The sequence below is a fragment of the Rhinopithecus bieti genome, unplaced genomic scaffold (assembly GCF_001698545.2).
Source record: "Rhinopithecus bieti isolate Rb0 unplaced genomic scaffold, ASM169854v2 scaffold_73682, whole genome shotgun sequence".
Classification (NCBI taxonomy): domain Eukaryota; kingdom Metazoa; phylum Chordata; class Mammalia; order Primates; family Cercopithecidae; genus Rhinopithecus; species Rhinopithecus bieti.
In genome coordinates this window covers 2,087,046-2,110,935 of record NW_016829166.1, presented here as the reverse complement: position 1 = coordinate 2,110,935, position 23,890 = coordinate 2,087,046, and the positions used below count along the sequence as shown (strand labels likewise).

At 43.9% G+C, this 23,890-nt stretch overlaps 1 long non-coding RNA gene across 3 annotated transcripts in view; it reads right to left on the bottom strand.

The window, feature by feature from the left end:
• Window positions 1–4,696: 4,696 nt before the first annotated feature.
• LOC108523931 (uncharacterized) overlaps window positions 4,697–23,890 on the bottom strand; it is a 58,730-nt gene continuing 39,536 nt past the window's right edge. For 2 of the 3 annotated variants that reach the window (XR_001883939.1, XR_001883937.1), the window contains exons 2-3: window positions 22,168–22,244; window positions 16,429–16,575 (exon numbers count right to left, since the gene is read on the bottom strand). This is a non-coding gene — a long non-coding RNA (uncharacterized LOC108523931). Of the gene's footprint in view, window positions 4,868–16,428; window positions 16,576–22,167; window positions 22,245–23,890 lie in introns of those variants that run through there. The other variant, XR_001883938.1, reaches the window with a different exon arrangement.

Below are 23,890 nucleotides of genomic sequence, written 5' to 3'. Positions count from 1 at the left end.
CTGTACTCCAGCCTGGGTGAGACCCTGTTTTGAAAAAAGAAAGAAAGAGAGAGAGAGAGAGAGAGAAAGAAGGAAAGAAAGGAAGGAAAGAAAAAAGAAAGGAAGAAAGGAAGAAAGGAAGAAAGAAAAGAAAGAAAGAAAGAAAGAAAGAAAGAAAGAAAGAAAGAAAGAAAGAAAGAAAGAAAGAAAGAGAGAGAAAGAAAGAAAGATTTTATACTTAGTGCTCTTTCATAGCGCCTAGTTCATGCCCTTTCATGTGGAGGGAAGGCTCACTAAATATTAAATGATGAACTATATTCTCAGAGTTAGTAAAAGAGAAAAAGCACACGAAAGGCCTATGAGAATTCTGGATGCATCTGGACGTAGGTTTTGGTGGGGGGCTTGCTTGAGCAGTGTTATATAGGGCTCTGATGCACAATTCATGAGCTAAACATAAGATACGGAAGAATTCTACAGGTACTAATTTTGTGATACTACAGAAGCTTTCCAGAATGTCCAGTGCAGCAGCTTTGAGTGCTGTTTTTACTGATTTTATTTATTGTAACTTTGTTATAAACAATAAAATTCATAGCACAGCTGCCTGTGCTATGCCTGTAAGCCCTAGATACCATCACCATCACCATATATCACAGGGCAACCTACTGCAAGCACCCACAACTTTCCACTTGAGGGCTTCAGCCTGAAGTGCGGGTGTAGCCCTCAACCAATGACCGTGGCAATGGGAGGGAAAAACCCCAAGCTTTCTTGCCTTTTTTATGTGGCAGGACTCTGAGATGTGCTCTATGCTGTCATTCATAGTTCTCCAGTGGGACTGAACCCCATAGACTCACATGGGTAACTCATTCAGTAATACTTCCTTGGGTCATCCCTAAAATAAACTACTCGGACTCAAATCCTTGTCTCAAAGTTGGATTCTGAGGAAATCCAACTTATGATGCAAATGAACAGAGACAAAGATAAGAGGCTTGGCTGGGTACAGTGGCTCACGCCTGTAATCCCAACCCTTTGGGAGGCTGAGGCCGGAGGATTGCTTGAGTTTAGGAGTTTGAGACCAGCCTGGGCAACATGATGACCTCATCTCTACAAAAATTAGCTGGGTGTGGTGGCATGCACCTGTAACCTAGCTACTTGGGGGGCTCAGACGGGAGGACAGCTTGAGCCTGGGAGGTCAAGGCCGCAATAGGCCATGTTTGAGCCACTGCACTCCAGCCTGGGTGACAGAGCAAGACCCTGTCTCAAAACAAAACAAAAACAAAAACAAAAAAACAAAAAAAGAAAGACGGGAGGCTTAAGTGTTAGTCATTGATTTAGTCAAGCACCTCAGGAAAGAGCTAGACTTAGCTTTGTGAAGTGGGATCCAGTGGAGAAGGCTGGGAGGAGCCGGACTTATAAGTTGACTTGCTCACTGGGGTGGGGTGACAGCTGGAGCCAAAGGGTGTGTAACAGGAGCTGGTAGCTTATGGGAGCAGCTAGGGATCTGGCCTGCAGGAGTCTGGTAATGTATCAGACAGGAGAGCACCAGGTTGGCAAATCCTGGTTGGATCTGGATGTCCAGGCAGCCAGGCAGTGATAAGAAACGTCATCAGCAGGGAGCCGGACTCTGACTTCAGTCAGGGTCGGAGGGGGCTTTCCATCCTCTAAGGATGAGCTGCTGGGACAGAGCGGTGCCCCAGTGCTTAGGGAGACTTTGGTGCTGAACATGAAACAACACATGGCCTCAGGCAAAAGAAACGCAAGAAAGCTGAATCCAAGACCAGGCATAAAGACTGATGAGACAGCAGCATTGGCTTTGGAATCTGAGAATCCTTGGTTTGAATCCAGCTTCCTAACTTTCCAGAAGGGTGACTTGGGACATTTTGATTAGTCTTTCAGAGCTCAGTGTCCTTATCAGGAGAATACGGACAGTGGTTCCTCCCTCATAGGGTTGTGGTAGAATTTTAATGATGTAAATATGAAGAGAGAATATGAGGACAGTGGATCACTTCTGTATCTGAGTAAACAAGGACGACTCTGAGAGGCCATGCTTTCCACTGGAATCGGAACTTGCTTTGAATACAGATAGAAGATAATGATGTTCTCAGAAACATGATTGATCAAAGAACCCTATCATATCCTTTCTTACGTTACTTCCTCATACCAACCGACCACTTTTGCTGAAAGTGATGCTCTTCAGGCAGAAGGCAGAGGAAGCTGTGTGACTCAGACATTATCACCAGGGACGTTAAGCAGGCTGGCCCATCGCAAGAGCCGAGGAGTGTATGTGAGTGTGTGTGCATGCATGTGTTCCAGAGAGGTGGGGTTCAGGGGGTGGGAAGGGGAGGTCTTCAAGGTGTCAGATTGTGTTTTCGCTCCTGGGGAACTGGCATTACATCCATGTTGATGAGAAGAGAGGTTCAAACAATTCCTGCCTAAGGTTTGATGGGTCGTAGAGACTGGAAGAGGTCAAGGGTAAGGTAGCCCAACAATGGGAAGAGAAAGGTTGGAGAAGCCGTGGAGTAGGAAGGATCCAAAGCCAGATTTCAGTGCTGAGGCACTAAACATGCCAAGACCCATGCACCTGGGGCAATAATGCCCTCCTGGGCCAGAGTAACATTCACACTGGTAAGGTTCAGGTGCTAGCAAGTTAAGACAGATGCTGGCCAGCAGTATGTCAGTGTTTTCAGCCCTGGCTCCAGGGGTCTGCCAGATAGCACCAGGAATACATATCTGTTGGTGCTCCAGGTAGTAAATACTACATAGAATCTGCTGAATGTTCTATTTCCAGGACTCACACATATGAGGCTAACTTTGTATGAGGCCTGTTAGAAAAGAGAGGAGGTTACAAAAAACACAGGAGCTTTCTGGGAAATGTGGCTATTTAAATAACAACACTTGCATCAAATGTCCTTAAACTGACCGAGAAATCTAGGGGAGAAAATTCTCAAGCTGTATGTTTCTCAAAAAACAAACAAAAAAAACCAAAAAAAACAAAACAAAACTACTTTCCATATCTTTGGGCTAACAGATAATATTTTTTAATGATGTAGACTTCCCAACAACTTTTAGAATACTGACAAATCAAATAGTGGCTAACAACTATAAATCAACACAGAACTTGATTTCCTTTGAAATCGAGCTGGAGGAAGACTTAGGTCATTCCACAAGCCCCATTTCTGTGAGGCAAGGTCTAGTGAAGTCCCAAGGAAGTGGCTATAGTCTTGTTGTGGCTTTTCAACCTCCTAAACCCTCCCAGCTCTTGAATGGCAAATGCCAAAAAATATGGGTCACTTTTACTGCTGCAACTGTCTCCAGCTCTAGCCACCCAAACCAAGCCTGCAAGGGGCCTAGTAACACTGGGAAAGTGCAAGTGTTTATTTTTAAGTAAACAACTTTTTTTTTTCTAGTTTAATCAAAAAACCTCTGATAAGGTTTGGTTTTAAACTATATGCAAATATCGCAATCTCTGAAGAATTTAGCAAAGACTTATTTTTTCTCTTTCCAGTCTCTTGACAGACACAGCCTTGCGTAAAAGGAAGCTGATTCTAAGAGCACACAAATCAGCAAACGCATTTTAGTGCATAAATTCATAAATTCGACTGTGGAGTTGTACCTTGGTTTCCTAGTTTCTGCTTAAAAATTTATAAAAAGCAGAGTTAGGTGCAGTTTTCAGTAGATAGCCTCCACTGTGTGAACCAAGTCAGATTTCAATTCTTCATCTAAAGGTACTAATTGACGTTGTCAGATGCTTTCTGACGTAGATCCCCAATCCAAGGGCCAGCAGGTGAGACAGAAGCAGAGACGGAAGAAAAACCTTCAAAATTTTTTTTTAGAAAATACTCCCTTTTGGCCAGGCGCAGTGTCTGTAATCCCAGCACTTTGGGAGGCTGAGGTGGGAGGATCACTTGAGCCCAGGAGTTCAAGACCAGCCTGGGCAACATAGTGAGATCCTGTCTCTACAAAAAAAAAAAAAAAAAGTAGCCAGCCACAGTGATGCATGCCTGTGGTCCAAGCTACTTGGGAGGCTGGGGTGGGAGGATTGCTTAAGCCTGGGAGCCATGATCATGCCACTGCACTCTAGCCTAGATGACAGAGGGAGGCCCTGTCTGAACGAACGAACAAAAGAAAGAAAGAACGAACGAACGAACGAACGAACGAACGAAAGAAAGAGAAAGGGAGAAAGGAAGAAGAAAAGAAAAGAACCCCCTTTCATCATAACACGTGTGTTGTTCATGCTGAGAGATGCTGTGTGCTTTTTATGTTTGTTTAAAGAAGTTACCTTTTGGGAATGGCTATGGCTTGAATGTGTCCCCTCCAAAATTCATCTTGAAACATAATTCTGATTGTGGTTGTATTAAGACTCAGGGGTTTTTGGATGTGAGATGTGATTAAGTCATGAGGGCTTCCCCATCAAGAATAGATTCATGCCTTAAAAGGGCTGGAAGGAACTAGCTTAGGCCCTTTTGCCTCCTGTCCATTCCATTATGTGAGGACACAGTGTTTGTCTGCTCCGGAGGATGCAGCAACAAGGCGCCATCTTGGAAGTGGAGACTGGACCTTCAGCAGACACTGAATATGCTGGCACCTTGATCTCAAACTTCCCAGCCTCCAGGACTATGAGAGTAAATTTCTGCTCTTTATGAATTACCCAGTCTGTGGTATTTTGTTACAGCAGCACAAACAGACTAAGACAAGGGGAAGATTTCAGACCAACCTGACTAATCCTGTGTCCAATCTGAGTTTTTCTTCAAAATGCTTTCAACTCATCTCAATGTGATCTTCCTCAGGCTGAAAGCTGTTTTATTGCTCTGGTGCAATCAGTGACTATTTTCAGGGTGTCCGTGAGTGAGGTTCATGCTGGGCATCAAGTAGTGTTTTTTGCATGTCATGACTGTAAATGGAAATTGAAGTTAGAGCCCTGCTCCATCCCCATGCTTACTAGGGTACAGTTGCACCCACAGGCCCTCCAGGTCCTCCTCCTGCAGCCCCGGAGCTCTGCAGCTCGGTGGTCAGAGGGCAGAGAGGAGGCTTGTCGGGATCTATGGCTAAGAGCAGCAAGAGTCTAAACACACCACTGTTACTTTTTGCAATATATTTTCATTTGTTTATTTATTTATTTATTTTTGAGACAGAGTCTCACTCTGTTGCCCAGGCTGGAATGCAGTGGCGCAATCTCAGCTCACTGCAACCTCTACCTCACAGGTTCAAGCGATCCTCCTGCCTCGGCTTCCCTAGTAGCTGGGATTGCAGGCACGCACCGCCACTCCCAGGCTTTTGTATTTTTAGTAGAGATGGGGTTTCATCATCTTGGCCACGCTGGTCTCAAATTCCTGACCTGAGGTGATCCACCTGCCTCAGCCTCCCAAAGTGCTGGGATTATAGGCATTAGTAACCATCCCTGGCTGCTTTTATTTTTTTAAATAAAAGTGACATAATATTCAGATCAGGTCCATTTTCCTACCTTTTTAAATTACTTTCTTCCTCTTCTCTCCCCAGAGACAATAACTAATAGTTTCCTTTAGTACATGATTCTCTTTATTATTTTCTATGTATCCATTATCAATATATATGGTGTCTTTACAATTAAAACAATTTTATCACACTATAGAAATATTTTTGCAACCTGCTTCTTTTTTCTTCTCAATGATTTTTTGGTAATCTATGTTAATAACATCAGTACCTAGAGCCCTGGTTCATGTTTTAAACTGCTGGGGATTTTTTGTTTTCTTTTTCTTGCTCTGTTGCCCAGGCTGGAGTACAGTGGCACAATCATAGCTCACTGCTGCCTTGAACTCCTGGGTTCAAGGGATCCTCCCACCTTAGCCTCCCGAATAGCTGGGGCTACAGGTGCACACCACCACATCCAGCATCAACTGCTGTTTTAATGTTCTTGGGAATATTCGCTTTATTTTTCATTTCCCTATTGATAGACTTCTAGATTGTTTCCAACTTTCTGTAGATGCCTTCTGTGCAAATATTTGCAAGTTTCTATAGAAAAAGATTTTCTGGGTCAGAACATACATTTTTGTTAGATATCAGTAATTCAATATCAAAATGGCTGTACTAGCTTTCACTCCCACTACTAGAATATAGTAAGTTCCTATTTTCTACATCCTTTTCAACATCTCATATGTCTGGATAAATATTGTAGATAATCAGATGTATATACTATGGTATCTCATTTTATTTTTTTTCTCTGATTATAGTGAGGCTGAGCACACTTTTGTGATTTTAGTGATTTTGTTTTCCTTTTCTGCTTCCTGTTCATATTTTTTCTCATTAAAAAAAATTTTTTTTTGCTTATTAATTTTTTCCTTGTAACTAATACTTTGTTATACGTGTTATACCTTTCCTTGGTTCTGTGGCTTGTTTTGTAACTTCGATTTTAAATGAAGCTTTTAATTTTAGTGTCATCTATAAAATACAAGCAAATTTATAAATCTTTCCCTTTATGGTCCAGGCATGGTGAATCAGGCCTGTAATCCCAGCACTTTGGGAGGCCAAGGCGGGCAGATCACTTCAGCTCAGGAGTTTGAGACCACTCCGAGCACCATGGTAAAATCCTGTCTCTACCAAATATACAACAACAACAACAACAAAAAACCAGGCATGGTGGTGCATGTCTGCAGTTCCATCTGCTTGGGAGGCTGAGGCAAGAGGATCACTTGAGCCCAGGTGGCAGAGGTTGCAGTGAGCTGACACACTGTAAGACCCTGTCTCAGAAAAGAACTTTTCCTTCATGATTCATGTCTTTTCTGTGTTAATAAAATTTGTTTAGTCACAATAACAAAGACATGGAATCAACCGAGGTACCTATCGACAGTGTATTGGTTCAAGAAAATATGGTACATATATACCATGGAATACCATGCAGCCGTAAAAAAGAATGAAATCTTGTTATTTGAAGCAACATGGATACAGCTGGTCATTATCCTAAGTGAATTCATGCAGGAACAGAAAACCAGATATCACATGTTCTCACAAATAGGAGCTAAACATTGGGTACACGTGAACATAAAGATGGGAAGGAACAATAGACACTGGGGACTACTTGAGAGGGGAGAGAGGGAAGAGGGTCAAGGGCTGGAAAACTACCTGTTTGGTACTATGCTCACTACCCAGGTCATGCAATACCATCATGCAACACACCCATGTAATGAACCTGCACATCTTTTTTTTTTTTTTTTTTTTGAGACGGAGTCTGGCTCTGTAGCCTGGGCTGGAGTGCAGTGGCCGGATCTCAGCTCACTGCAAGCTCCGCCTCCCAGGTTTACACATTCTCCTGCCTCAGCCTCCGGAGTAGCTGGGACTACAGGCGCCCACCACCTCGCCCGGCTAGTTTTTTGTATTTTTTAGTAGAGACGGGGTTTCACCATGTTAGTCAGGATGGTCTCGATCTCCTGACCTCGTGATCCGCCCGTCTCGGCCTCCCAAAGTGCTGGGATTACAGGCTTGAGCCACCGCGCCCGGCCGAACCTGCACATCTAAATCTAAAATAAAAGTTGAAGTTGCCTGGGTGTGGTGGCTCACATCTGTAATCCCAGCACTTTGGGAGGCAGAGGTGGGGAGATCGCTTGAGTCCAGGAATTCGAGACCACCCTGGGCAACATAGGGAGACCCTGTTTCTACAGAAAATAATAATAATAATACAATACCCAGGCCTGGTGGCTCACCACACCTCTAGTCCCAGCTACCCCAGAAAGTAAGGGGGGAAGGATTGCATGGACCCGTGAGGTAGAGGCTGCAGTAAGCTGTGACTGTGCCTCTGCAATCTAGCCTCGGTGACAGAGTGACACCCTGCCTTAAAAGAAGACATTTTCCTTCATTCGAGGTCATGAAGATAATCTTATAATAATATAAAGTGTTCATTTCATATATTTTCTACCGTTCTATCTGTAACTTAACTGAATAGTGTCCATCATGGATCTAATATTATTTATTTAAGTACAGGAAGCCCATTTTTTTAATGCAGTTATTTTTACAATGGAAATATCTTTAATGGGTCTTTCTGATGAAATAAATAACGATCATTGTTAAAATTCAAATAATAATTGGCTGGGCGTAGTGGCACAAACCTGTAACCCCAGCACTTTGGGAGGCTGAGGCAGATGGATTGCTTGAGCTCAGGAGTTTGAGACCAACCTGGCCAACACTGCAAAACCCTGTCTCTACTAAAAATGCAAAAATTAACAGGGCGTGGTTGTGCATGCCTATAGTTCCAGCTATTCAGGAGGCTGAGGTAGGAGAATCACTTAAACCCAGGAGGTGGAGGTTGCAGTGAGCTGAGATCACACCACTGCACTTCAGCCTGGGCAACAGAGCAAGACTCTGTCTCAGAAAAAAAAAAAAAAGTATACACACACACACACACACACACACACACATATATATATAGAGAGAGAGAGAGAGAGAGAAATATATTAAAAGTCACCAGAGGCCAGGCATGGTGGCTCACGCCTGTAATCCCACTTTGGGAAGCCGAGGCGGGCCGATCACGAGGTCAGGAGATCGAGACCATCCTGGCTAACACGGTGAAACCCTGTCTCTAACTAAAAATACAAAAAAATTAGCCGGGCATGGTGGCACGTGCCTGTAATCCCAGCTACTCTGGAGGCTGAGGCAGGAGAATCACTTGAACCTGGGAAGTGGAGGTTGTGGTGAGCTGAGATCGTGCCACCGCACTCCAGCCTGGGCGACAAAGCCAGAGCCAGAGACACCTGGGATTACAGGCATGAGCCACCTCTCCTGGCCACAAGTTTTTTTTTTTTGGAGACGGAGTCTCGCTCTTGTTGCCCAGGCTGGAGTGCAATGGCATGATTTTGGCTCACCGCAACCTCCCCCTCCCAGGTTCAAGCAATTCTCCTGCTTCAGCTTCCTTAGTAGCTGGGATTACAGGCATGCACCACCATGCCCGACTAATTTTTGTATTTTTACTAGAGACGGGGTTTCTGCATGTTGTCAGGCTGGTCTTGAACTCCCTACCTCAGGTGATCCGCCAGCCTTGGCCTCCCAAAGTGCTGGGATTACAGGCGTGAGCCACTGCGCCCGGCCCAAGTCTTTTAGTATCACATCTAGTATGCCAGGTACATCTCACTAAATGTTTTCAAATTAAGACCATTAGTACATCATCTTACAAATAAATTATTTTTAATTTTGTCATAGAAGTATGCAACGAAAAACAACCAATTCTTAGAAAAGCATGATATAACTCACTTTGCTAGAATGTGAAACAGGAAATACCTGAATGACTCTAATTTGGAGGTTCTATGGAAGGAAGTCATTTATTGTACGTTGTCATCACTGAGAAACAGACAATTATCTTTCTCCTGCACATGAATACCATCTTTCAGGATGTTAATAGTTGCCATTCTTCATGAACTTCATAGTTAAATTCTTCCATGTGTACATTAAAATATATTTGATTTGTGAATTTAAGTATCAATACCACACATAGACTATATTTATCAACCTTTAAGATGAGAGTCCTTTTATTTTCTGCCCCTGGGTCTACTTAGATGTCAAATGAACACTGATGGGGTTATTTAGTTTTTATGTAGACATCCTACAATATATACAGTATGGGTTTTTGCAAATATATTCAGTCATCACTCATTTCATTTCTAAGGTAGTTTAAAATGTTTTAAATGATTATTCAGTATAGAGTTCAGTTATAAATTTTGGTACTGTAAGAAGAGATTTGGAAGAGCTATATAAGGATTAAGTCCTTCACCTCAAATATAGCGATATAGAGAAGCTAAATAATAAGACATGTCTTATAATTTTGCCTTGTGTCAGTTCTGTGTCTTCCCCTTTTGACACAACCTAAAACCAATTGTCAAGAAAGGGAAACAACTACCGAAAAGCACTGCTGGTGCGTTAGTGGGACTGAATTCATAGCACCAGTCACTCATGAATTTGTGTAGACACAGGTGGATCGGAAGGACTCCTTTTCAAGGCACATGCAATTTAGCCAGGCACTGACCAGCTCCAAATTGTCCTTAACCACTTGCTACCTGAATACCCAAGGCCCACTTGCTTCTCAATCCAAAATTAACTCAGGCTACTAGACTGTTCTACTGCCTTAACATGTTAAGTCTGGAAAGCTGTTTTCCTCGAGAACACGCCCAAGGAGAAGAGCAAATACTGCTCATATGTGTTTCTGAAACAACTTCAAGAGGTTTTTAGCAAACATTTTCCATCGTGTGAGTTTTTTTTGGTGCCATCTGAGAGATACTGTGGTTTTCAACCAGCTTGGTGCTGTTCCTACAATCACTTTACCTGACCTCTTTCTTTAAACAGGCATAAGACAAGGCTGAGCTCATACTTTCAGGAAAGCTACTCTGCCACCTAAGCAGAACTAACACTGTTAGAAGAGCATGCAAATTGTAATTTAAAAAAATCCATAGGCCAGCAGTTTCTTTTAACCACAGTGGCTTTTTTCCCCCTCCTGCTCATTCTGCTGATATAGCAGCACTGGTGTGCACGGCAAAGCTTTAGCTTTCTGCTCTAATTTGCTGTTCCTCTGATGAGAATTGTGCATTTGAGGATGCTTTGTTTCGTGTGTGTTGAGTGCTGCACATCCAGCTGGATTTTAAGTTTCTGAAGGCATGGACCCCCTCCCTTTTATCCATCTCTTCTATAGGACCCAATATGGTATTCTATTGTAGGTGCCCAATTACTGTATGTTGAATGAATGTATGATTGAATCAATGAGTGACTGAACAGGTATTTCCAGTCTCCCATTTTGTAAACTCAACAGTGCAAACTGGATGGGATTAATTTTAATCAGAAAGGAAGGTGTGTGGCAATGCAGAAATAAAATGATGAGTGAGAATAAGAAATAAAGATGAGATCAATATAACAAATATATTTATATATTATAATCAGTTTAATGAGAAATAAAGATGAGAATAAGAAACAGACTAAGGCAGGAGCTAATTCCACAGTGAAGGTGGTTTAGATGTGTAGATGACTGAATCTATGCAGTGGAGTATATATATGTGTGTGTGTATACATATAATATGTATCATAGAGTTAAATACATATTTATTTATGTACCAGCGTGGGCAACATGTCTCTACCAAAAATACAAATTAGCCAGTCGTAGTGACACGTGCCTGTGGTCCCAGCTACTCGGAAGGCTGAGGCGGGAGGATTGCTTGAACCCAGGAGGTGGTGGTTGCAGTGAGCCAAGATTGCATCACTGCACTCCAGCCTGGGTGAGAGTTGAGACCCTGTCTCAAAAATAAATGAATAAAATAAATAAATAAATATGTATTCATGTAATTATCTGTATACTTTATATATTACATACATATCTATGATGCATGATATATGATGTATGTATATGTATATATATTATATATGTATATATGTATGTGTTTGTGTGTATATATGTGTATATGTGCATACATGTATATATATATTTTTTATTTTATTTATTTATTTTTTTTGAGACGGAGTCTCGCTTTGTCGCCCAGGCTGGAGTGCAGTGGCACCATCTCGGCTCACTGCAAGCTCCGCCTCCTGGGTTCACACCATTCTCCTGCCTCAGCCTCCCGAGTAGCTGGGAATACAGGCACGCACCACCACGCCCGGCTAATTTTTTTTGTATTTTTTAGTGGAGACGGGGTTTCACCGTGTTAGCCAGGATGGTCTCGATCTCCTGACCTTGTGATCCGCCCACCTAGGCCTCCCAAAGTGCTGGGATTACAGGCGTGAGCCACCGCGCCCGGCCTATATATATATTTTAAAGAATTTATACCAAAGTTCCTCTTAGAGAACTATCTTTGTCTGGAAAAATGCCTTGATTAGCCACTTGTGGGTGGAAAGTAAGACCCTGGGGCCATTGGATGAAAGAATATAAGGTAGTAAAGTTATAGCTAAACCACTCCACATCTAAACATCAGCAATAATTTGTGAGTAGGAGTAGAACAGTGAAGAGAAGAAAGCGAGCCGGGTGCGGTGGCTCATGCCTGTTATCCCAGCACTTTGGGAGATCAAGGCAGGCAGATCACTTGAGGTCAGGAGTTTGAAACCAGCCTGGCCAACATGGTGAAACCCTGTCTCTACTAAAAATATTTTTAAAATGAGCTGGGTGTGGTGGCACGTGCCTGTAATCCCAGCTGCTCGGGAGACTGAGGCAGGAGAATCGCTTAAACCCAGGAAGCGGAGGTTGCATGAGACTAGCTCGCACCACTGCACTTCAGCCTGGGTGAAAAAGCAAAATTCGGAAACTGGTCTCATAAAAAAATAAAAATTAAAAAATTAAAAAATTAAATTAAAAAAAAGAGAGGCGAGGGGAGAGAAATTAAAGATATAGAGATGGGATTATACAAGGCTTTGCCTTGGGAAAGTGGTTTGGAAGAAATCAAAGAAAAGAGGTTGCGTTCCAGGACAAGATTGTCCCAGAGCAGAAAAAGATGACAACAGCAGAAGTAGACACCAAGACAGGCGTGCATTCAGCAAGGGCAGGATTGTGGAACTGGAAGTGAACATGTGTCTGCAAAACCTCAGGAATTAACATAAACCCAGGGAAATCATTAGACTTCTTACAGAGCTTGCGAAGAAGGCTTAAGCACATTTTAATTAAAACTTAAAAGGTACTCTTACTGGCCGGGCACAGTGGCTCATGCCTATAATCCCAGCACTTTGGGAGGCCAAGGCAGGTGGATCACCTGAGGTCAGGAGTTCGAGACCAGCCTAGTCAACATGGTGAAAACTCATCTCTACTAAAAATACAAAAATTAGCGGGGCGTGGTGTCAGGCGCCTGTTATGCCAGCTACTCGGGAGGCTGAGGCTGGAGAATACCTTGAACCCAGGAGGCGGAGGTTGCAGTGAGCCGAGGTCACACCATCGCACTCCAGGCTGGGGGACAGAACCAGACTTCATCCCCCGCAAAAAAAAGAAAGGTACTCTGATCTCAATTTATGTCTCTGATTACCTTAAATCCAGATTTAGGGCAAGTAATTTGGAAACCCTCTCTTCATTCCAACCGATAAGTTTCTAATACTATCTTCTTAAAGCCCTGAGTTAACAAAACCAAGGAAAACAAAACAAACAAAAGCAAGAAAATGAACAAATAAACAAAGCCCACATCCTCTTTCAGGGGTTGTTAGCGATCGATACTGGACCTGGGAAGACATCACAAGCAATCACAGTCCTGATTCCAAATCTGAGCAGACCCAGCACTCCGCACAGAACGTCCCTGATTCAAACTGGTGCCCAACAGGCCTCTCCTCAGTAGTGTGGCCAGGTGAGGGCACCAAAGGGGGTAAACTGTGACAATGTGGCAGGTTGGTAAAGATGTTCCTAACCTGGTATTGAAATCTTTTCACCTTTTTCTCTGGGGCTATTTTCGTTAATATATGAAAATGCCAGTGTCGTTGTTACACTTCTCTGATGTAGATGGTTATTGCTCCTGTTTTACAAGTAAGAGAACTGCAACAGAAGCTTGCTCAGCACGCCCAGAGCAGGATTCGGAGTGAGGAATTATGATTTCCCAGGCTGGGCTTGGTTCACTGGATACCATTGTCCTCTACAAAGGGTTTATTGTGAAACGTTTACAAAAGCACTTTTAGGAGGAGTTCAATGTCTATTTCTATCTTGGTGAAAATGTGGGTGAATCTGTGTGCGTGGTGGTAGAATCCCCTTGCAGAAGGGAGCAGGGAATGAACACTGGCTGTGTTCTTACCATGAGCCCAGGACCAGAGCTCTTTCCTTCCATTCTCTGCACTTTCTGAAAGATAAAGCAGCAGTGACAGACTCTGGGGCGATGTAATAATCTATAACTTAATTGGACACGTGCAAGATATGCATTTGTCAAAAAGTATCAGGCAGGGTGCAGTGGCTCACACCTGAAATCCCAGCTTTAGTAGGCAGAGGTGGGAGGATCACTTCAGCCCAGGAGTTTGAGACCAGCTTGGGCAACATAGGGATAATCTGTTTCTACAAAAAAATAAAAAAATCAGCTGGGCGTGGTGGCGTGTGCCGGTAGTCCCAGCTACTTGGGATGCTGAGATGGGAGGATCACTTGAGCCTAGGAGGTCGAGGCTGCAGTGAACCATGAGGCACTACTGTGCCTGGGTGACAGGGTGAGACCCTGTCTGTAGAAAGAAAGAAAGGGCTGGGCATGGTGGATCACACCTGTAATTCCAGCACCTGGGGAGGCCGAGGCGGGCAGATCACAAAGTCAACAGATCGAGACCATCCTGGCCAATATGGTGAAACCCCGTCTCTACTAAAAATACAAAAATTAGCCGGGCGTGGTGGCTCACACCTGTAGTCCTGGCTACTCAGGAGGCTGAGGCAGAAGAATTGCTTGAACCCGGGAGGCAGAGGTTGCAGTGAACTGAGATCGCGCCACTGCACTCCAGTCTGGTGACAGAGAGAGACAAGAAAGAAAGAAAGAGAGAGAGAGAGAAAGAGAGAGAGAGAAAGAGAGAGAGAGAAAGAGAAAGAAAGAAAGAAAGAAAATCAAATGGCACAGTTAAGATTTGCGCAGTTTGCTCTTTTTAAATTTTACCCTAAAGGAAAAAGAACCATCAGCTGGGGGCAGTGGCAGTGCCTGTAGTTCTGGCTACTGAGCCTGAGACAGGAGGATTGCTTGGGGAGTAGTTCAAGTCCAACCTGGGCAACACAGTGAGACCACATCTCCTAAAAGAAAAAGAAAAAGAACCATAAACAGATATTGAGCTCTAGTTAATTACACGGATGCTGAAATGTTTCATTGTGAAATCTTCTTATGTCTAAAACTTACTTTGAAATGCATCCAAAAATTAAGATGGATTGATGGATGGTTAGAGGGATGGTTAGATGGACAGAAACGTGATGAAGCAGGTATAATAAAACGTTGCTTGTGGAATCCAGGTGATAGACACCTGGGTGCTTATTGTGTAATGCATTCAACTTTTATGTCTGAAAATTTTCCTAATTAAATATTAGGAAAATAGGCTGGGTGTGGTGGCTCATGCCTGTAATCTCAGCACTTTGGGAGGCCGAAGCGGGTGGATTGCCTGAGGTCAGGAGTTGGTGACCAACATGGTGAAACCCCGTCTCTACTGAAAACACAAAAAAAAAATCAGCTGGGCGGCCGAGCACAGTGGCTCATGCCTGTAATCCCAGCATTTTGGGAGGCCACAGCGGGTGGATAACCTGAAGTCAGGAGTTCAAGACCAGCCTGACCAATATGGAGAAACCCCGTCCTTACTAAAAATACAAAATTAGCCAGGCTTGGTGGCATAGACCTGTAATCCCAGCTCCCTGGGAGGCCGAGGGAGGGGAATTGCTTGAATCCGGGAGGCAAAGGTTGCAGTGAGCCAAGATCACGCCACTGCACTCCAACCTGGGCAACAGAGCGAGACTCTGTCTCAAAATAAATAATAAATCAATAAATATTAGGAAAATTAAAATGGTGCTGACAGTTCCTACTTATCTGGCTGCTACAGAATGTGGATAAAAGCTGCCCTTGAAAATAAACCAGCTACTCACAGTTGAAATTTCCACAAAGGTATCTTTTCCTTTCTCATGTGCAGTGCTCTCCTCCTTGAACTGCTGTTGAGCGCTTTGCATGCTTTACTCATGGGTTGTGTTTCCAGCTGCCTTGGGCACTGCTGGCCACTTCCTCCTAATGGAACTTCCTCTTTTCTTGACTTGTTAGACACCACACTCTCCTGGTTCTTCTCCTACCTCTCCAGTAGGTCCTGCTCCAGCTCTTTAACTGCTTCCTTCTCCTTTGCCTTTTTTTTTTTTTTTAAGATAGGGTCTCACTTTGTGCCCAGGCTGAAGTGCAGTGGCGCGATCACAGCTCACTGCAGCCTCGACCTCCGCTAGTTCAGGTGATCCTCCCACATCAGCCTCTCGAGTAGCTGGGGCTACATGTGTGTGCCATCATGCGTGGCTAAGTTTTATATTTTTAGTAGAGATGAAGTTTCACCATGTTGCTCAAGCGATCCTCCCACCTTGGCCTCCCAAAGTGCTGGGATTACAGGTATGAGCCATGGTGCCAGTACCCTTTATCTATTTTTAAGAGTAGAGGTTTCTCTGGGCTTGGTTCTGGATCTTCCTTTCTTTTCATCATACTCTTTTTCCCAAGATGGTCCCATCAGTTTTCATGAATTTTATTACCATCTCCCAAAGCAATTAGCTCCAACGTAAGGCTCTCTTTTCAACGACACTCTTAAATTCAAGTGCCTCCCTGACATCTCCATTTGAATGTCTCCTAGACGGCTTGCCCCTAATAAGTCTACATCTAAGCTTCTGATGATGCCACCTCCCCAGTCACCAAAGCTATTCCCCTCCTGTTCTGCACCTTCACGAGTGACAAACCCACGAGCTCTTTATCAAGCCACACCTTGGANGAGAGAGAGAGAGAGAGAGAGAGAAAGAGAGAGAGAGAAAGAGAAAGAAAGAAAGAAAGAAAATCAAATGGCACAGTTAAGATTTGCGCAGTTTGCTCTTTTAAATTTTACCCTAAAGGAAAAGAACCATCAGCTGGGGCAGTGGCAGTGCCTGTAGTTCTGGCTACTGAGCCTGAGACAGGAGGATTGCTTGGGGAGTAGTTCAAGTCCAACCTGGGCAACACAGTGAGACCACATCTCCTAAAAGAAAAGAAAAGAACCATAAACAGATATTGAGCTCTAGTTAATTACACGGATGCTGAAATGTTTCATTGTGAAATCTTCTTATGTCTAAAACTTACTTTGAAATGCATCCAAAATTAAGATGGATTGATGGATGGTTAGAGGGATGGTTAGATGGACAGAAACGTGATGAAGCAGGTATAATAAAACGTTGCTTGTGGAATCCAGGTGATAGACACCTGGGTGCTTATTGTGTAATGCATTCAACTTTTATGTCTGAAAATTTTCCTAATTAAATATTAGGAAAATAGGCTGGGTGTGGTGGCTCATGCCTGTAATCTCAGCACTTTGGGAGGCCGAAGCGGGTGGATTGCCTGAGGTCAGGAGTTGGTGACCAACATGGTGAAACCCCGTCTCTACTGAAAACACAAAAAAAAAATCAGCTGGGCGGCCGAGCACAGTGGCTCATGCCTGTAATCCCAGCATTTTGGGAGGCCACAGCGGGTGGATAACCTGAAGTCAGGAGTTCAAGACCAGCCTGACCAATATGGAGAAACCCCGTCCTTACTAAAATACAAAATTAGCCAGGCTTGGTGGCATAGACCTGTAATCCCAGCTCCCTGGGAGGCCGAGGGAGGGGAATTGCTTGAATCCGGGAGGCAAAGGTTGCAGTGAGCCAAGATCACGCCACTGCACTCCAACCTGGGCAACAGAGCGAGACTCTGTCTCAAAATAAATAATAAATCAATAAATATTAGGAAAATTAAAATGGTGCTGACAGTTCCTACTTATCTGGCTGCTACAGAATGTGGATAAAAGCTGCCCTTGAAAATAAACCAGCTACTCACAGTTGAAATTTCCACAAAGGTATCTTTTCCTTTCTCATGTGCAGTGCTCTCCTCCTTGAACTGCTGTTGAGCGCTTTGCATGCTTTACTCATGGGTTGTGTTTCCAGCTGCCTTGGGCACTGCTGGCCACTTCCTCCTAATGGAACTTCCTCTTTTCTTGACTTGTTAGACACCACACTCTCCTGGTTCTTCTCCTACCTCTCCAGTAGGTCCTGCTCCAGCTCTTTAACTGCTTCCTTCTCCTTTGCCTTTTTTTTTTTTTTAAGATAGGGTCTCACTTTGTGCCCAGGCTGAAGTGCAGTGGCGCGATCACAGCTCACTGCAGCCTCGACCTCCGCTAGTTCAGGTGATCCTCCCACATCAGCCTCTCGAGTAGCTGGGGCTACATGTGTGTGCCATCATGCGTGGCTAAGTTTTATATTTTAGTAGAGATGAAGTTTCACCATGTTGCTCAAGCGATCCTCCCACCTTGGCCTCCCAAAGTGCTGGGATTACAGGTATGAGCCATGGTGCCAGTACCCTTTATCTATTTTAAGAGTAGAGGTTTCTCTGGGCTTGGTTCTGGATCTTCCTTTCTTTTCATCATACTCTTTTCCCAAGATGGTCCCATCAGTTTTCATGAATTTTATTACCATCTCCCAAAGCAATTAGCTCCAACGTAAGGCTCTCTTTTCAACGACACTCTTAAATTCAAGTGCCTCCCTGACATCTCCATTTGAATGTCTCCTAGACGGCTTGCCCCTAATAAGTCTACATCTAAGCTTCTGATGATGCCACCTCCCCAGTCACCAAAGCTATTCCCCTCCTGTTCTGCACCTTCACGAGTGACAAACCCACGAGCTCTTTATCAAGCCACACCTTGGAGGCATGTCCCTCTCCCTCATCCCCCTCATCCCATCCAGCACCAAGTGTGGATGCTTCCCTTTCCTGTCACCTCCTCAGCCACCGCCCCAGTGCTGTCACCACCATCTGTCCCTGGGGCCTCTGCACTGATTTCCCATGCGGACTCCCACTCCATTCTAACCCAACAGAAATTGCCAATGCCATCTTTGAAAAGGTCTGATTATGTCTCTTCTCTACTTATAACTCAGCAATGGCTCGCCACTGATCTTAGGATAAACACAGAGTACTTAAGATGGGCAGCAAGGCCTCTCTTGCCTGGTCTCTGGCCACACACCCCTTTGCATCATCTGCTCTGCCCACATGAGCTTTCTTTCAATTCTTCCAACAAACTAAGCATTTTCCTACCTCAGGGCCTTGGTATAGGGGAGTTCCTCTTCTTGAAACCATTCCTGAAATCTTTCCTTGTAAATCCCTACTCATCATTTAGGTCTCAGCTTAAATAATACTTTTATTATTATTATTATTATTAGATGAAATCTCACTCTATTGCCCAGGCTGGAATGCAGTGGCACCATCTTGGCTCACTGCAACCTCCGCCTCCCGAGTTCAAGAGATTCTCCTGCCTCAGCCTCCCAAGTAGCTGGGATTACAGGAGTGCACCACTATGCCTGGCTAATTTTTGTATTTTTAGTAGAGATGGGGTTTCACCATGTTGGCCAGGCTGGTTTCGAACTGCTGATCTTAGGCAATTCACCTGCCTCGGCCTCCCAAAGAGCTGGGATTATAGGTGTGAGCCACTGCGCCCGTCCTAAATGATACTTCTTGAGAAAAACTTCCTGCCACACCCCTCCTCCATCCTAATTATGTCTCTTTCCTGGTAGTGTCTCTCATAAAGTCTCTTCTTTCGTTTCCCTGTATAATTAGTAATTATGTGTTTGTCTTTGTGCTTTTTAATGTAATGTCTCTCTCCTGCTAGACTCCAAACTCCACGTAGGTAGGGAGCCTGTCTGCTGCTCTCAACTTTGGACTCAGCATCTAACATAGTCCCGGGTGCTTAGGAGATGCTCAACAAATACTTAACAATTGAACGAACACATGGCTATGTTGCCATAGAATTTGAAAGGTAATGGACAATGTGATAAATGAATGTGGCATTAGGATTTAGCATGGGCTCGAAGCAGTGGCTCACACCTATAATCTCAGCACTTTGGGAGGCTGAGGCGGGCAGATCACTTGATGCCAGGAGTTCGAGACCAGCCTGGGCAATATGGTGAAACCCTGTCTCTACAAAAAATACACAAAAATTAGCTGGGCGTGGTGGTGCATGCCTGTATCCCAGCTACCTGGGAGGCTGAGGTGAGAGGACTGCTTGAGCCTGGGAGGTTAAGGCTGCAGGGAAACATGATTGTGCAACTGCACTCTAGCCTGGGCAACAGAGTGAAACCTAGTCTCAAAAAAAAAAAAAAAAAAAGGCCGAGCGCGGTGGCTCAAGCCTGTAATCCCAGCACTTTGGGAGGCCGAGACGGGCGGATCACGAGGTCAGGAGATCGAGACCATCCTGGCTAACACGGTGAAACCCCGTCTCTACTAAAAAAATACAAAAAACTAGCCAGGCGAGGTGGCGGGTGCCTGTAGTCCCAGCTACTTGGGAGGCTGAGGCAGGAGAATGGCGGGAACCCAGGAGGCGGAGCTTGCAGTGAGCTGAGAACCGGCCACTGCACTCCAGCCTGGGCGACAGAGCGAGACTCCGTCTCAAAGAAAAAGCATCTAGGACATTGAATGCCTGGTAAAAAGGCACCCTCTTCCTCATCGACATGGATGGAGCATTCCTGTCATGCCCACAGAAATGAAAGGCAAATAGCCTGACTCTGAATCAATGCTTAGTTCTTCCCTGGCTCTGTGACTGCATAGATGTATGGTCTTACATGGAGACGTTTGTATCCCTATAGATGCCCCGCCCATTTCATACATCCATTAGGAATGTGAAATGTGCAGAGGTAAGTGAGAGTGCTTCTTATGCTCTAAACCTGTGAACCACCACATGGATGTGTTACTGTGTGGTGTAAAGAATAACAAAAACTATTAGATATACTGTTTTTAACAACTGAAGGTGCTCCTATCAGGTATCTTACTAATTGTATTCATAGTAAGAATAATGAGCAGCTTGATCTTTCTACTTTGAGAAGAAGGCTTAATTATAGATAAGAATAGGTAGAAGTGACCTAACTCCAAAAATATTTCCAAAATCGGCAATTCATGGTCAAGATGAACTTAGCACTTAAGTTATGTGACCTATTAGTAATAACTTTCTAGGTTGTGCTATACTAAAATTTATGTTTTTCTCTGATAGTTATGTATTATTCTATAACAAAACACTTTTATTTTTCTGTTTGTAAAAGTAATACATATTCAGATTCAGATGATACAAAAATGTCATAAATTTGCAAGAGAAAATCATTCATAAATGTCTTCTCTTTAGCTACTTCAAAAAATATTTTAAAATAAGTAAAACTTCTAAGTTAATATAAAGAAATTTTATGAACAAACATTACCTATGAGGATTTTAATCTCTCATACGTGTGCTTATGTCAAAAGAATATGATCACATTGCATAAAGCGCACATTTTTGTTTATGATACATTTCCAACTTATCAGCTATTAGTTCTTGCAGGGAAAATGTCTTGCCAATGTGTACTTGAGAAGACCATCCTTTTCAATTGAACAACAAGAACCAAAATGTTAATCAAATATGTTCAGTGACTTTACAATTTATAGAGCAACTAAGAAATATAGAAATTGGGCTGGGGGAGGGGTGGCTCATGCCTGTAATCCCAGCAGTTTGGGAGGCCAAGGCGGGTGGATCGCCTGAGGTCAGGAGTTCAAGACTAGCCTGGCAAACATGGAGAAACCCCGTCTCTACTAAAAATACAAAAATTAGCCAGGCACGGTGGCACATGCCTGTAATCCCAGCTACTCGGGAGGCTGAGGCAGGAGAATCACTTGAACTCGGGAGGCGGAGGCTGCATTGAGCTGAGATCTTGCCATTGCATTCCAGCTGGGGCAACAAGAGTGAAACTCTGTCTCAAAAAAGGCCGGGTGGGGTGACTCACGCCTGTAACCCCAGCACTTTGGGAGGCTGAAGCAGGCAGATCATGAGGTGAAGAGATTTAGACCATCCTGGCCAACATGGTGAAATCCCATCTCTACTAAAAATACAAAAGTTAGCTGGGCATGGTGGCACATGCCTGTAGTCCCAGCTACTCGGGAGGCTAAGGAAGGAGAATCGCTTGAGCCCGGGAGGTGGAGGTTGCAGTGAGCCAAGATCGTGCCACTTCATTCCAGCCTGGGCAACAGAGTGAGACTCTATCTCAAAAAAAAAAAAAGAAAGAAAAGAAAAATATGGAAATTGTTAGCAATGGGAATGATGTGAGGAACTCAGTATTTTTAAGCTGTTAGATGGTAGGGGGCGAGAGATAAAACCTTCACGGCATATGCTTACCTTGTAGATCGTTAATAAATACAGACAACACTATGACTCTGACTTTACACAGCAACAGTTCATCTACATTGCCACAAGGAAGTAGCCAGGGATATTACTGATTTTAAATACCAGCCTGTCAGCAAGAATGAAGCTGAAATTCAGGGATGTTCCAAGAAAGGGCAGAAACATGCCAGGAGCATTAAGTAAACTTTCAGGCAGAATCTTTGTGAATTACTGGGGAGTCCTGGATTTCGAAATTCTTTTGCAGTTCACACCACCCATGTGTCAGTAAATAGGCTAAGGCTAAGGCTATTCCTGTTCTATATTGCCACCTAGTGGATCATGATACCCGCGTTCCTTCGTGCATTTGCTTCAGAGAGACTTGCCCTAGTTAGCAAACCAGCTGATGAATATTATTTGAGACACAAATGAACTAACCTTTGAGTTTGTTTCCTTTGGACTTTGAAATGTCTGTTTACTGAAGCGAATGTGGCATTTCATCATCTTCGATCAGCCTGTAGGAAAAAATAAGCAGCATTTATAAATGATATCTCTTTTCAATAATTAAAAATGCATAAGGGTGGTAATATTCCCACTGAGTAGCCATCAATAATTAAGAGTTAAATTTTCTCTTTTTCTCCTTCTCTGTCTGTCTTTCCTATTTACTTTTGAACCTTTAACTACTCTACTGTGTCATTTCAGGCAAAAAACAATGCTAGACCCAGGCTTCAGATTCCATTGTTGTAGAAACAACATATTGGCCGGGTGCGGTGGCTCACGCCTGTCATCCCAGCACTTTGGGAGGCCGAGGCGGGTGGATCACGAGGTCAGGAGTTCAAGACCAGCCTGGCCAAGATGGTGAAACCCCGTCTCTACTAAAAATACAAAAAATTAGCCGGGCATGGTGGCGGGTGCCTGTAATCCCAGCTACTTGGGAGGCTGAGGCAGAAAATTGCTTGAACCCAAGAGGCAGAGGTTGCAGTGAGCCGAGACAGCACCACTGCACTCCAGCCTGGGTGACAGAGTGAGACTCTGTCTCAAAAAAAAAAAAAAAAGAAACAACATATTAGTGAATCCTGATATCAATATAGCAGGTCATGAGCAGCATCAAAAAAAGGAAAGATCTATTTTATTTATTTATTTGAGACACAGTCCTGCTCTGTCACCCAGGCTGGAGTGCAGTGGCTTGATCTCGGCTCACTGCAAACTCTGCCTCCTGGGTTCAAATGATTATCCTGTCTCAGCCTCCCGAGTAGCTGGGGACTACAGGTACGCACCACCACACCTGGCTAATTTTTGTATTTTCAGTAGAGACAGGGTTTCAGCATGTTGGCCAGGCTGGTCTCAAACTCTTGACCTCAGGTGGTCAGCCCGCCTCGGCCTCCCAAAGTGCTAGGATTACAGGTGTGAGTCACTGTGCCTGGCCAGATCTATTTAAAATGATTTGAAGAGGCCGAGCTCATGTTACGTTTTTACCACTTTTTTTTTTTTTTAAAGATAATTAAGGAAGACTATGAACAAAAATTTTGAAAAAAGAGAAAGATTAGACTAGAATCTAAAATGTCAGAAGGGACTGGGCATGGTGGCTCACGCCTGTAATCCCAGCACTTTGGGAGGCTGAGGTGGGTGGATCTCTTGAAGTCAGCAGTTTGAGACCAATCTGGCCAACATGGTGAAACCCTGTCTCTACTAAAAATACAAAAATTAGCTGGGCATGGTAGTGCATGTCTGTAATCCAGCTACTAGGGAGGTTGAGGTGGGAGGATCACTTGAACCTGGGAGGCGGAGATTGCAGTGAGCCAAGATTACACCACTGCACTCCAGCTGGGTGACAGAGTGAGACTCCGTCTAAAATAAAATAAAATAAAATAAAATAAAATAAAATAAAATGTCAGAGTGCTTCTCACAGGTAGAGCAAATGTTGCTCTCTGAAACTTCTGTTGCACACGTGTGTATTTGTGTATACTAGGGTATGATGTAAAGGGCTTTTCTTTCTGTAGGTCAAGGTAAAAAAAGTTCAAAAGCTTCTGTTCTATTGTTCTAAAAAAATCAAACTAGGCCGGGCACGGTGGCTCAAGCCCGTAATCCCAGCACTTTGGGAGGCCGAGACGGGCGGATCACGAGGTCAGGAGTTCGAGACCATCCTGGTGAACACGGTGAA